We start from the raw sequence: 10,631 nt of genomic DNA on the forward strand, positions 1-10,631 counted from the left end.
GATGCCTTGTGCCTGGGATACAGGAATGCCATGCAGCTGGGATGCCTTGAGGCTGGGATGCTGGGATGCTGTGGGGCTGGGATACTGGGATGTCGTAGAGCTGGGGTACCGGGATGCCCAGGGTCCGTGAGAGCTTCAAGCTCCCGGGTGCAACAGGCCCCGTGGGTAGCACAAGCACCTGGCAGGAGTACGGAGCTGGTGCAGCAGAAAGGGGTCCCGAAAACCACAGGAAGGGCCGGGCAGGTGCCACACACGGGGTCGCCCTGGGGTCCTTAGTTGGCAGCGCACAGGGGACGGTGACGGAAGGAGGTGCAGGGGGATGCAGGGAGCTGCACTGCCAGCAGACACTTGGAAGCCTTTTCATTCCCCCCTCCACTACCACCCTTTTAATTGAACCTCCCCGTAGCACTCGTGCCGGGTGGTCGCCCCTGTGTAACCCCAGCCCTTCCCTGAGCAGGGCCTCGGTGGTTGGATTTGGGATGGGAGCCGTGAAACTCTGCACAGCCCCGAGCGGGAGCGTCACTGTTACAGCGGGCACAGAGATGCGGGGGCACCGTGGGGGGATGCTGTCCTGGGCAGGCTGCAGCACGCGGCTGGGGTGCAAACACACACATGTGCAAATGCAAACTGCACCTGCAAGCGTGCACATCTGCAAGCGTGCACACCTGCACCGTGCACATCTGCACCGTGCACACCTGCACACTTGCAGCACGCACACCTGCACCGTGCACACCTGCACCGTGCACTGCCAGGCCCGCTCTCGCGCCCGCCTGCACCCCGGGGAGCCGCACACGGAGCTGCTGGCTTGGCCGCGCAGGCAGGGAGCCCCTCGGCCCCGTGCACGAGACATCTGCAGCGCGTTAGCGGGGAGTCATGTTTATCCAATTAGTTTTACACGGGCCCTAACTCAACCCTGGCGGAGGAAAAGGGCTCAGGTGGCTTCCCCGCGCACCGCGAGGCCGGAGGGAGCCCTGCGAATGCCGTGCCGGGGGCCTATCCCAAGGAACTGGTGCAGGCCGGAGCCGTTCCCATGGGAGCCCCGTGCGAGAACCCATCCCAACAGTGAGACCAGGCGGCCAGGGGTGCAGGGAGCTGAGCTGCAAACCAGCAAACTCATTGCACTTGTGTGCGAGCCCCAGGATGACGATGGGGACGTTGCAGCTCCTCCCGTGGTGCAGGGAGCAGGCAAGGGACATGTGGGGAGGCCCGGCCACGTGCAGCCCCAGGACTTCTTCTGACATGTCCCCAGCATTCCCAGCACAGCCCAGGGCTCCGGGCATGGCTCCCGGCCTCCCCTTCTCCAGCCAGACACCGGCAATGCCGTTGGCATGTGCAAGCTCTGCTGGAAGCTGCCCAGGGAGGTTCCTCTTCCTTGGGGGCTACGGGGCACTCTGCAAGTGGTGAAAAAAATGGAGAAAGCAGGAATACCAGGGAGCGTGAGGGGCAGCGTTCCCTGATGGCAATAACCACCAGGTCATTGCGTCCCACTGCCTCCTCGCTGCGGCTTCCGTCCTTCCTTCCTTCCTTCCTTCCCACTCCCCAGAGCCGCGGCCGTTCCCAGCCTGGCTGCAGCACGTGCCGGCTGCTTCCCCACGCTTCCCAGTGCGCCCACGGAGACACCCGCAGCCCCGGCCGCTTCCTGGGAGCGTGCACCAAAGGCAGGCTTATTTAGTTAGCACCAGAGATAAGAGTGGAGCCGGCAGTGTCGCCCCCGATAAGGGATTTGCCGGGAAGCCTGAGCGGCTCCAAGACATTTCCAGTCCTGCCTGATGGCCCAGATTCCTCTCGTCTGGATTTGGAGAGCTAAAGAGAATAAACATGCCCCCGAGGGCTGCCGGCAGCCTGCAATTACTGTAATTAGAAAAGGTGGCTTAGGCCCGGCTCAGGATCTCCGTCTGTTTTATGAAAATGCAAAAAAACACCAGGAGGTCGAGCACTAATAAACGGGGGCTGATTGCGGAGCCGCGCGGCTTTGTCTCCCGCGGCTCGGCGGGGAGCGCACCTGGGTGTGCGTGTGCCCTGATGTGCATGCATGTGCACAAACGCATGCGTGTGCACATGTGTGCGGGCATGCGTGTGCACGCATGTGAGCATGCACACATGTGCATGCATGTGCACGCCTGGCGGGGAAGAGCCGCCGGGCAGCTGAGCAGACAGAGGCAAACCTGGAATTTCAATCTCTGACATTGTCCCCTGGAAAACAGCTCCATTTGTCTCTGCCGGTGCAACGTGGCCGCTGGAGCTGCGGATTCCTGCCCGGGCCGGCCCCACTCTCCAGCCATCGATCGCTCTCTCACGGCTGATATTTCTCACGGCAAGAATTCATCTTGTTGGCAGCTCTGTCCCGGCAGCTCCTGCTCCCCCGGGGCCCCGCGCTCTCCTTGAGCTCTGTGCCGAGGTCAGAAACCCGGGAGCAGCAGTGGGAGCAAAGCGGGGCCGGCGGAGTCTCCGCATGCCGCGTGGCCCCGGCCCAGCACAGGTCCGCAGCGCTATCCCTGAAGACAGATGCCTGATAGCGCCCGCCAAGGACCCGGCAAGTATTTAAAAACATAAATTAAAACAAATTACATTTTTATATTGCAAATAAGGGCAGTTTTATTGCTTTTATTGCATAACAACCATTAATGAAGTGCAGTTTCAGGCACCTTAATTGCTCGGAGACTAAAGTTCATCCCCTCACTCCATGCAGGCAGGATACTCTGCGTGTCCCCGGCAGCCTGGAAGGGAGAGCGGGTTCACGGACACACGTGGGCTGCAGGGCAGGAGAAGTGGCACGGGTGGTAGCGGGCGCAGCTCTAATGCCCCATGTACACCGCACCTTGCACACACCTGCACGCAGGTCTGTCGTGCAGGCACACAAGCAATCCCATACAAACGTGCAACAACCTCTGCTGAAAACAGGGCATAACATGTTGGTCACTCCATTTACATGTGTATGCACAACTGTGCACATGCAGCAGATGCACAAATGTCTGGCATGCAAGAGATGCCCACAAGTGTGTGTTGCACAAGGCCAGTTACACACATGCAGCCCCCAGCTCCCTTACAAAGCACCATCACCATGCGCACGCACACTAGTTGTGCCCATCACACACATACCTTAACGACTGACATATTCATACTGAGACTCCATAACACATCAGGACATACCTGAATGTCACATGCACTCTGTGGCACACTCAAGGTGTGCACATCAAGCACAACAAAGTGCAGGCGTGCCACCCACACTGACACACAGCTAGACACACCAACAGACACGTGTGGTGTGTGTGCTGCACATTAACACACAAGGACACACCATCCACACTGCCCACATGTGCAACGTGCACTTGGCATGCTGAAATGTGTGTGCACCACACGCGTTGCACATTGATGCACAAGGACACATTGTGCATGTTGCACACCTGCACACACATGCACCATGCACTCTGCACACCCACACATGCATCCACCATGCCTATTGCACATTAGTGTACAAGGACACAATATGCACCTTGCCTCCCCGCACACATGTGTGCACACATTGCACATCAGTGTACAAGCATAAAGGGTGCCCGTTGCACATCTGCACACACCAGCACCACGCACAGTGCACACCTGCACACACACGCACATTGCACAGGGATGCACCATGTGCACTGCACCGCTGCGCACAGGGATGCACCGCGCACATTGCACACCCGCACACTCTTGCAGGGTGCATTCACGTGCCCCCCGCACTCCCCTCTTGCACACGTGCGTGCACACAGTCCCCCCACCCGCACGTACCTGCCTGCGGTTCCGGTCCCGGACCCGGGGACCGAACCGGGCCGGGCCGGGCCGCGCCCCGGAGCCAGAGCCGCAGGCGGGGGAGGGCCCGCCAAGGCCACGCCCCTATCCACTCCTTTTATGGTGTTTGGGGCGGTGCTAAGGCGGAGAGGGTGTCGTCACGGCTTCGCCCCGCCCCTCTCCGCGCCACAGCCAATGAGGGCGGCGCACCGGGCGCGCGGGGGCGCCGGCCTTTGTCTGTGCGCCGCGCCGCAGCCAATGGGCGCGCGGGGGGAGGGGGGGCGCGGCCGCCCCGGCCCGGCCACGTGCGCGGGCGCCCCCGGGGCCCGGGGAGACTCCCTGCACGGGGGGTCCCGGCACCGGGACCTGCGTGGGGGTCCCTGCGTGGGGGGTCCCTGCATGGGGAGGATCCTGGCACTGGGGATCCTGCACGGAGGTCCTGGCACCGGGACCTGCATGGGCGTCCATGACCTGGGCACCCTTCATGGATGTCATTGCACTGGGACCTGCATGGATGCCTGGCACAGGGGTCTCTGCATGGGGATCCCTGCACGGGGAACCCTGTATGGGGGATCCCAGCACCGGGACCTGCATGGGGGTCCCTGTACGGGGGTCCCTGCTCCGAGGACTCTGCATGGGGGGTCCCGGCACCGGGATCTGCACTGGGGTCCTTGCACCATGGTCCCTGCACAAGGGTTCCTGCACCAAGGTCACAAATCAGGGTGCCCTGCACCAGAGTCCCTGCACTGGGATCCTGCACTGAGGGTCCCTGCACTGGGGTCCCCCGCACCAGAGCCACCTTCGCCAGGGTCTCATGACCCGGAGCTCTGCACAGGGTCCATGCCAGGGCCCTGCAACGGGAGGGAAGGTGCTTAGAACAGGCAGAGCAGTAGGAAATTGGTGGTTCCCCCTTGGAGCAGTTTCTACGGATGCCCCAGAGCTGCCTGTGCCAGCTCCCTGCATGGGGCTGCACCCTCCGCTGCAGTGGAGCTTGTGCCCGGCCCCAAGGGCACCGTGGTCACGAATCAGCACCCTGCACATTTGGGCTCACATGCATGATGTCCCCAGCCCTGGTGGCATCCCTGGCAGCTGCACTCGTGGCTTGTTCCCGTTTGATCCCATCTGCCGCTCCAGCATCATAGTGGTGCTCACCCCAGCTAATGCTGCGCCAGAAAGAAAAAGTCTTACATTAATGACTTTTGTCACCGAAGTCATTAACATAATAGGACTTCCACATCAAAATTGAATATTAATGCTACACCCGGCTGCGGAGTGAGATGGATAATTGCTCTAATACATTTTCCAGTAGGATTTTCGCGTTGCAGTCGCAATTGCATTAGCCAGCCCAATTATCAGCATCTCCGACACAACAGGACGAGCCCCCGGCCTCCCCTCTCCTCAGCATGCAGCACAGGGAGCCACAGGGCTGGCAATCCCGTCCCCAAGGAGAAACCCCCGCTGGCTCCGAGGAGAAATCCCGCTGGCTCGGCGGCCGCGGGGCCGCTCGGCCGGGCCTGGGAACGCGCGGCCGCTGGCCGCTGGCCGCGGCTCGCATTGCAGCGCGGGGTTACATATTTCAGATCCTAATCTGATTACTCACATAGCTCCCGTCACCCGGCCCGCGCGCCCGGAGCGCCGCGGCTTTCCCAACCGCCGGCCTCTTCCCGCCGCGTTTGCAAACACGACCCTTGATCGCAGATAGCCTTGCGACACGCTGCCGAGGCGTGCGGCTGTGGCGCTTGGAAAGCCGCCGGCCAGAAGGCTGGGCAGCCCGCGCTGCGTGTGCCGCCGCGTTGGGTTGCATTGTGCTGCACCGTGCCGTGCCGTGCAGCGCTGCGCTGCGCAATGCTGCACCGCGCTGCGCCGTGCTGGGCCATGCTGTGCTGCATGGGGCCGTGCAATGCCGTGCCGCGCTGCACCACCGTGCTGGGCCATGCTGTGCTGCATGGGGCCGTGCAATGCCGTGCCGTGCTGCACCATGCCGTGCTGCACCGTGCTGCCGCACGCTGTGCAATAGCATGCTGCATGGTGCCATGTAGTGCCAGGCCACGCTGCCCTGTGCCATGCCGTGCCGTGCTGTGCTGTGCAATGCTGTGCCTCACTCCCCAGCATTCCCGGAGCCGCAGCTGGTGGCTCCCCCGGGATGTGCTGCAAGCAACAGCGGGACGGGCACATCCCACAGCGCTGACCCAGGGCAACCGCCAGCGAGGGAGCAGCCGCTCGGCCTTCCGGCCGAGCCGGGAGGTTTCCCCGGGGAACACCCGGTGCTCCCCCCGCGGCTCCGGCAGGCGCTGCGGGAAGCACGTGTCTCCTCTCGCCGCCGAGGGGATTCGCGGCTCCCAGGGAGAAAAAAAAAAACACCGAGACATCCAGAGCAGGTGCCTGCTCCGGGGGGGCCAGGGAACAGCCCGGCCAGCGGCCCTCGCAGCAACAGCTGCCGGGCGGCTGCAACGCGGCTGTGCCGGGGGAGGCGGCGAGGGAGGGCGGCTGCAGCCCCCGCGTTGGCCCCGGCATGTGGGGATGCCAGGCATGTCCACGAAGCCCCAGCACGCGCCCCCCACCCTGCTTTTGTCCCCGCAGGGCCCTCGCTCGGGTCCTCCCGTGGGTGCTGGACACGGCGCAGCCTTGGGGAGCTCCATGTTCCCATGCCCGTGGATACAGCACAGGGACACAGGGGAGGTGCTCGGGGGCTGTGGGGACACGCGCACCCTGCACACACGCCCAAGCAGCGCAGTGGGGCCCAAGGCTTGCACGGGGCCTGGGAGCACCGTGCACACTCGCGGGAGGCACTCGGTGTGGCCGGGGCTTGCACGGGCCTGCGGAGGGCTCGGGACACCGTACACACACACGGGAGCTGCACGGCAGGGCCCGGGGCTCGCGGTCGCACGCGGGGGCTCCACGGCGCGTGGGCGCAGCGCGGAGCCCCCGCCGGGGCGCACAAAGGAGCCGCGTCCCGGCGCCTTTAAGGGAGCGGGGCCGGCGGCCGGGCCGCTCCGGGCTCCGCGGGACCGGGGGCGGCGCAGCCCGGCCCGGCCGCCTCCCCGTCCTCCCGGCGCTCGCGGGGCGCTCCAAGCGCCGCCGCCGCCTCCCGCCGGGGACCTCGCGGCGGCAACATGCGGCGCGGCCGCAGGTGAGTGCGGGGCCGCCCGGGCCGCGCCGCCTTTGTTCGCCCGCCGCCCGCCGCGCGCCCCGCGCTCCGCTCCGCGCGCCGGGGCCGGGCCGGGCGGCGGCGCCTCGCGGCTCCTTTGTCTGAGGACGCGGTGGGGCCCGGAACGGCAGGGGAGCCCCCGGTGCAGTGCCCGGTGTCCCCGGGGCAACGCATGGAGCCGCGCGTGGTGCGCGGCGCGCAGCGGGACACGGAGCACGCGGATTCTCCGCGCTACTTCCCCCGCGCCGATGCCGTTAATAAAACTCCGTCTCTAACGGGAGGTAGATGCGTTGCGGACACCGGGAGCTCGGCCGGCAGCTCCCCGAGCGCCAGGGAGTAAAATTTATTTGCGAGCGGGGTGCTTAGAGCATGCGGGGTCTTAGGCGAGCGCGGAGCAGCGCACGCGGCACTTGCAGAGGCTCCGTGCCTCCCCAGCGCGCTGCCCCTTCCCTCCTGCGAGGTGTCTCCTGCACAGCCCCTCGGCTTCCCCCCGTTTGTGATGAAGAAACAAAGAGCCTTTAGAGGCACTTTAAAAAAAAACACATATTTTAATATTTATTTATTTTTACAATCAAGTTTTTTTTTCTTTTTCTCTGATTTGCTCCTTGGCAAACGGCAGCTGGAGCGACGCACGGGGCCCGGCCCGTTGCGCTGCTCCACAATCAGTGCAGAGCCCCCCACCGTTTTCTGGGGCACGTGAAGGAGGGAGGGATTGGGGTCCTGCACCGCCCCTTCCCGGGCAGGGGGGATTCAGCTGTGAGACTGGGAAATTTGGATTCCCTGGAGTGTGAGGTGAGCCCGGGGCTGTGCTGCACGTCCAGGCACCGCTTGGGGACAATAAATGCAAACAAAAATAAAAGCAGAGGAGTGTCTGGGGTGCCGGGTTTGCCCGGGCCGGGGAGGGGCACGGCACAGCACCCTGCTGCATGGAGGGAAGCGGCGATGCCGCGGGCGCAGACCCACCGGCCGGCTGCGTACGCAGGTGTGGATCACCAGGCCCGGGCAGGGGTCTCAGCCTGCACCGGTCCGTGTTTGCGGTGAGGTTGCGGGTGTGCAGGGCCCGTGTGAGTTACGGCGCGTGCACGCGTCGTGTATATCCCTGCGTGCATCCGTGTACTGGTGCGTGTGCCACGTCCGCCGTGTCCCCCATGCAGCGAGTGTGTCCAGGTGTGCAGGGGGTTCCTGCCATGTTTGTGAGTGTCCCCGAGTCCCCGTGTTCCCCCTCAGTACCGTGTAGTGCCAGCAGCGTGGACAGTCCTGGCGCATGGTGCCGCAGGGACCCCGGGTGTCCCCTCGCCGCTCTCCTCCTTGATGCAATCTTCGTCTCGGCATAATGAATAGCTCCGTTGTAATCTAATATCTTTTACAAGTTATTTTGATTTATTCTTGCATTTTCAATCAATTACGGCCTTTCATTTCGCAAAGAGCAGCCGCTGCCGGCCCGGCGGGCCGAGGGGCCCCGCGGCTCCCCCGCGCCTCTGCCTCGCCCGCCGCCCTCCAGCCCCTGCCCCCGCGCGGCCCCCACCTTCCGCTGGCATCGCCCGCCCCCCCGCAGAACCCGGCCCCCCCCGCTCGCTGCAATGCCGACCCCCAGCACCGCACAGCCCCCATCCCCGCTTGCACCGCACGCCCCCCGGCATTGCACGGCCCCCCACCCCTTATTTGCATTGCACAGCTCCCAACCCCACAGTCCCCGCTTGCACCGCACGCCCCCCGGCATTGCACGGCCCCCCACCTCTTATTTGCATTGCACGGCCCCCGCTTGCATCGCGCGACCACCACCCTCCCGCGGCGCCGCGCGGCCCCCCAGCTCCCGCGGGCGGCGCCCGGGCCTCCCGGCGGCGCAGACCTGCGGGCAGCAGCGGTGGCGGCGGAGCCGCCGGTGGCGGCGGCCCTTTCCCCTTCCCGCGCTGCCTTTGATCTCCCCCGCGCCGCTGCCGGGCCGCGGGGCGGCGGGGTCCGCCCGGGGGGACCTCGAAACCGCCGCGCTCCGTCCCCTTTCATCGCGCGGCCCGGGGGGGCCTCGAAACCGCGCGGCCAGTAATTGCTTCTTGCAGGCGGCCCAGTGCGGGCTGGCGCGCAGCCAATCAGCGCCTTGTTTACACTGCGTGATTGACAGCGCGCTGGCGGGCGGCCAGCCAATCCGCGCCGCCCGCCGCGCCGGGGGGAGGGGGGAAGCGCGCGCCCGCGAGGGGGCGGCGGCGGGGGGGGGAGGGGAGCGCCGCGTTAACCCCCGCCGCGCCGGGGGCAGCGGGGGGGCGCGGGGGAGCTCCCCGTGCCGGCTGCCTCCCCGTGCGAGCGCGCAGCGGGCGGTCATGCAAATAAACGGGTTTTTCTTGCCCTTTTTCTTTTTAATATTATGATTACTCCTTCATTTCTCCTTACTAGCACAACAAACGCGCGGCTGCGGGGGGGGGGGGGGGGGGGCTCCGGCTGGCGTCATCGCGCTCCCCCGCTGCTGGTGGTCCCGAGAAGTGCCGGGGAAGCGGGGCGGGGGTTACAGGGGGGGTGTGCATTGCAGCGGGGTGTGCATTGCAGCGGGGGGTGCATTGCAGCGGGAGTTGCAACCCCCGCTACACCGCGAAGCAGCGCGCAGCAGCGCGCGCCCGCAGCAGGGGGGGGAAAAGGCGGGCGCGCGCCGGGCGGGAGCGCGCGCGCGCGCGCGCGCGGCCCCCCATTCATCCGCCGGGCTTGAATTCGGCGCCGCCGCGCCGCGTCGCCGCGCGCGCCGCGCGCTGATTGGCAGCGCCCTGGCGGCGCGCCAGCCTATTGGGAGGGCGCGCTGACGCAACGGGCGGGCGGCGCGCGCGGGGGGGGGCGGCGGGGCGCGAGCGCCGCGCGGCGGCCAATCAGGGCGCGCGCGCGGCACGCGCTTATTAGCATGCAGGGCGCGCCGCGCGGCGGAGTGCGCGGCAGGCGGGGACCCGCGGCGGGGACCCTCTCCCTTTCTGCAGGAGCAGCCGGTGCATGTGCAGTGCACCGGCGAGCACGGTGCAAATACCAGTAGGGATACAACACACAGCCCCACTGCCCGAGTTAATTGTATTGCATTCACCCTGTGCAAGGAACACCCCGCCAGTAAGTAACTGCAATTCCGTGCTTTTTTTGTTTGTTTTTCTTTTTTTTTTCTGCGGCTTTAAATATCTCTATATATAAATATATTTTTGCGCTTATTTTTTTTTATTAAAAAATATTTTCAACCGTGCAAAATTCCCGACGGTGGATTTTTTATTATTGTTATTATTATTTTAGCTTTTGTTTATTGGATTTAATTTTATTTTCGGCGCCGCGAGGGGCTCGGCCGCCGCAAACGCCCTGCGCGCCCGCCGCTCTCCGCCGAGGACAATACGGACTCGCGCGGCCCGGGCCCCGCTGCTCCCCGGGGCCGACATGTTGCCGCGGGCCGGGAGCGGCCACGGCGGGGCGGCCGGGCCGGGGCGGGGGCGCCGCGGGCTCCGGGCCGCGCTCGCCGCCCTTTGTTCCCGGCGGCGGCGGCCCCGGCGCGGCCCTCGGCGGCGGCCCCGGCGCGGCCCGCGGCGGATCGGGCCCCGCGGCCCCGGCGCTGCCGAGAACAATGCCCCGATGGGCCCGCGCCTTTGTGCGGCCTCGCCGCCGCCGAGAGCGCGGCTGGCGGAGCGGGGGAAACCGGGCACCCCCGTGCACCCGAGGAAGTGGAGGAAAACGGGGGTCCGTGCGTCCCGGGGGATCGCGGGGA

Source organism: Tinamus guttatus, unplaced genomic scaffold, assembly GCF_059628265.1.
Source record: "Tinamus guttatus ecotype Peru unplaced genomic scaffold, ASM5962826v1 Tinamus_guttatus_pri_ptg000649l, whole genome shotgun sequence".
Lineage (NCBI taxonomy): Eukaryota > Metazoa > Chordata > Aves > Tinamiformes > Tinamidae > Tinamus > Tinamus guttatus.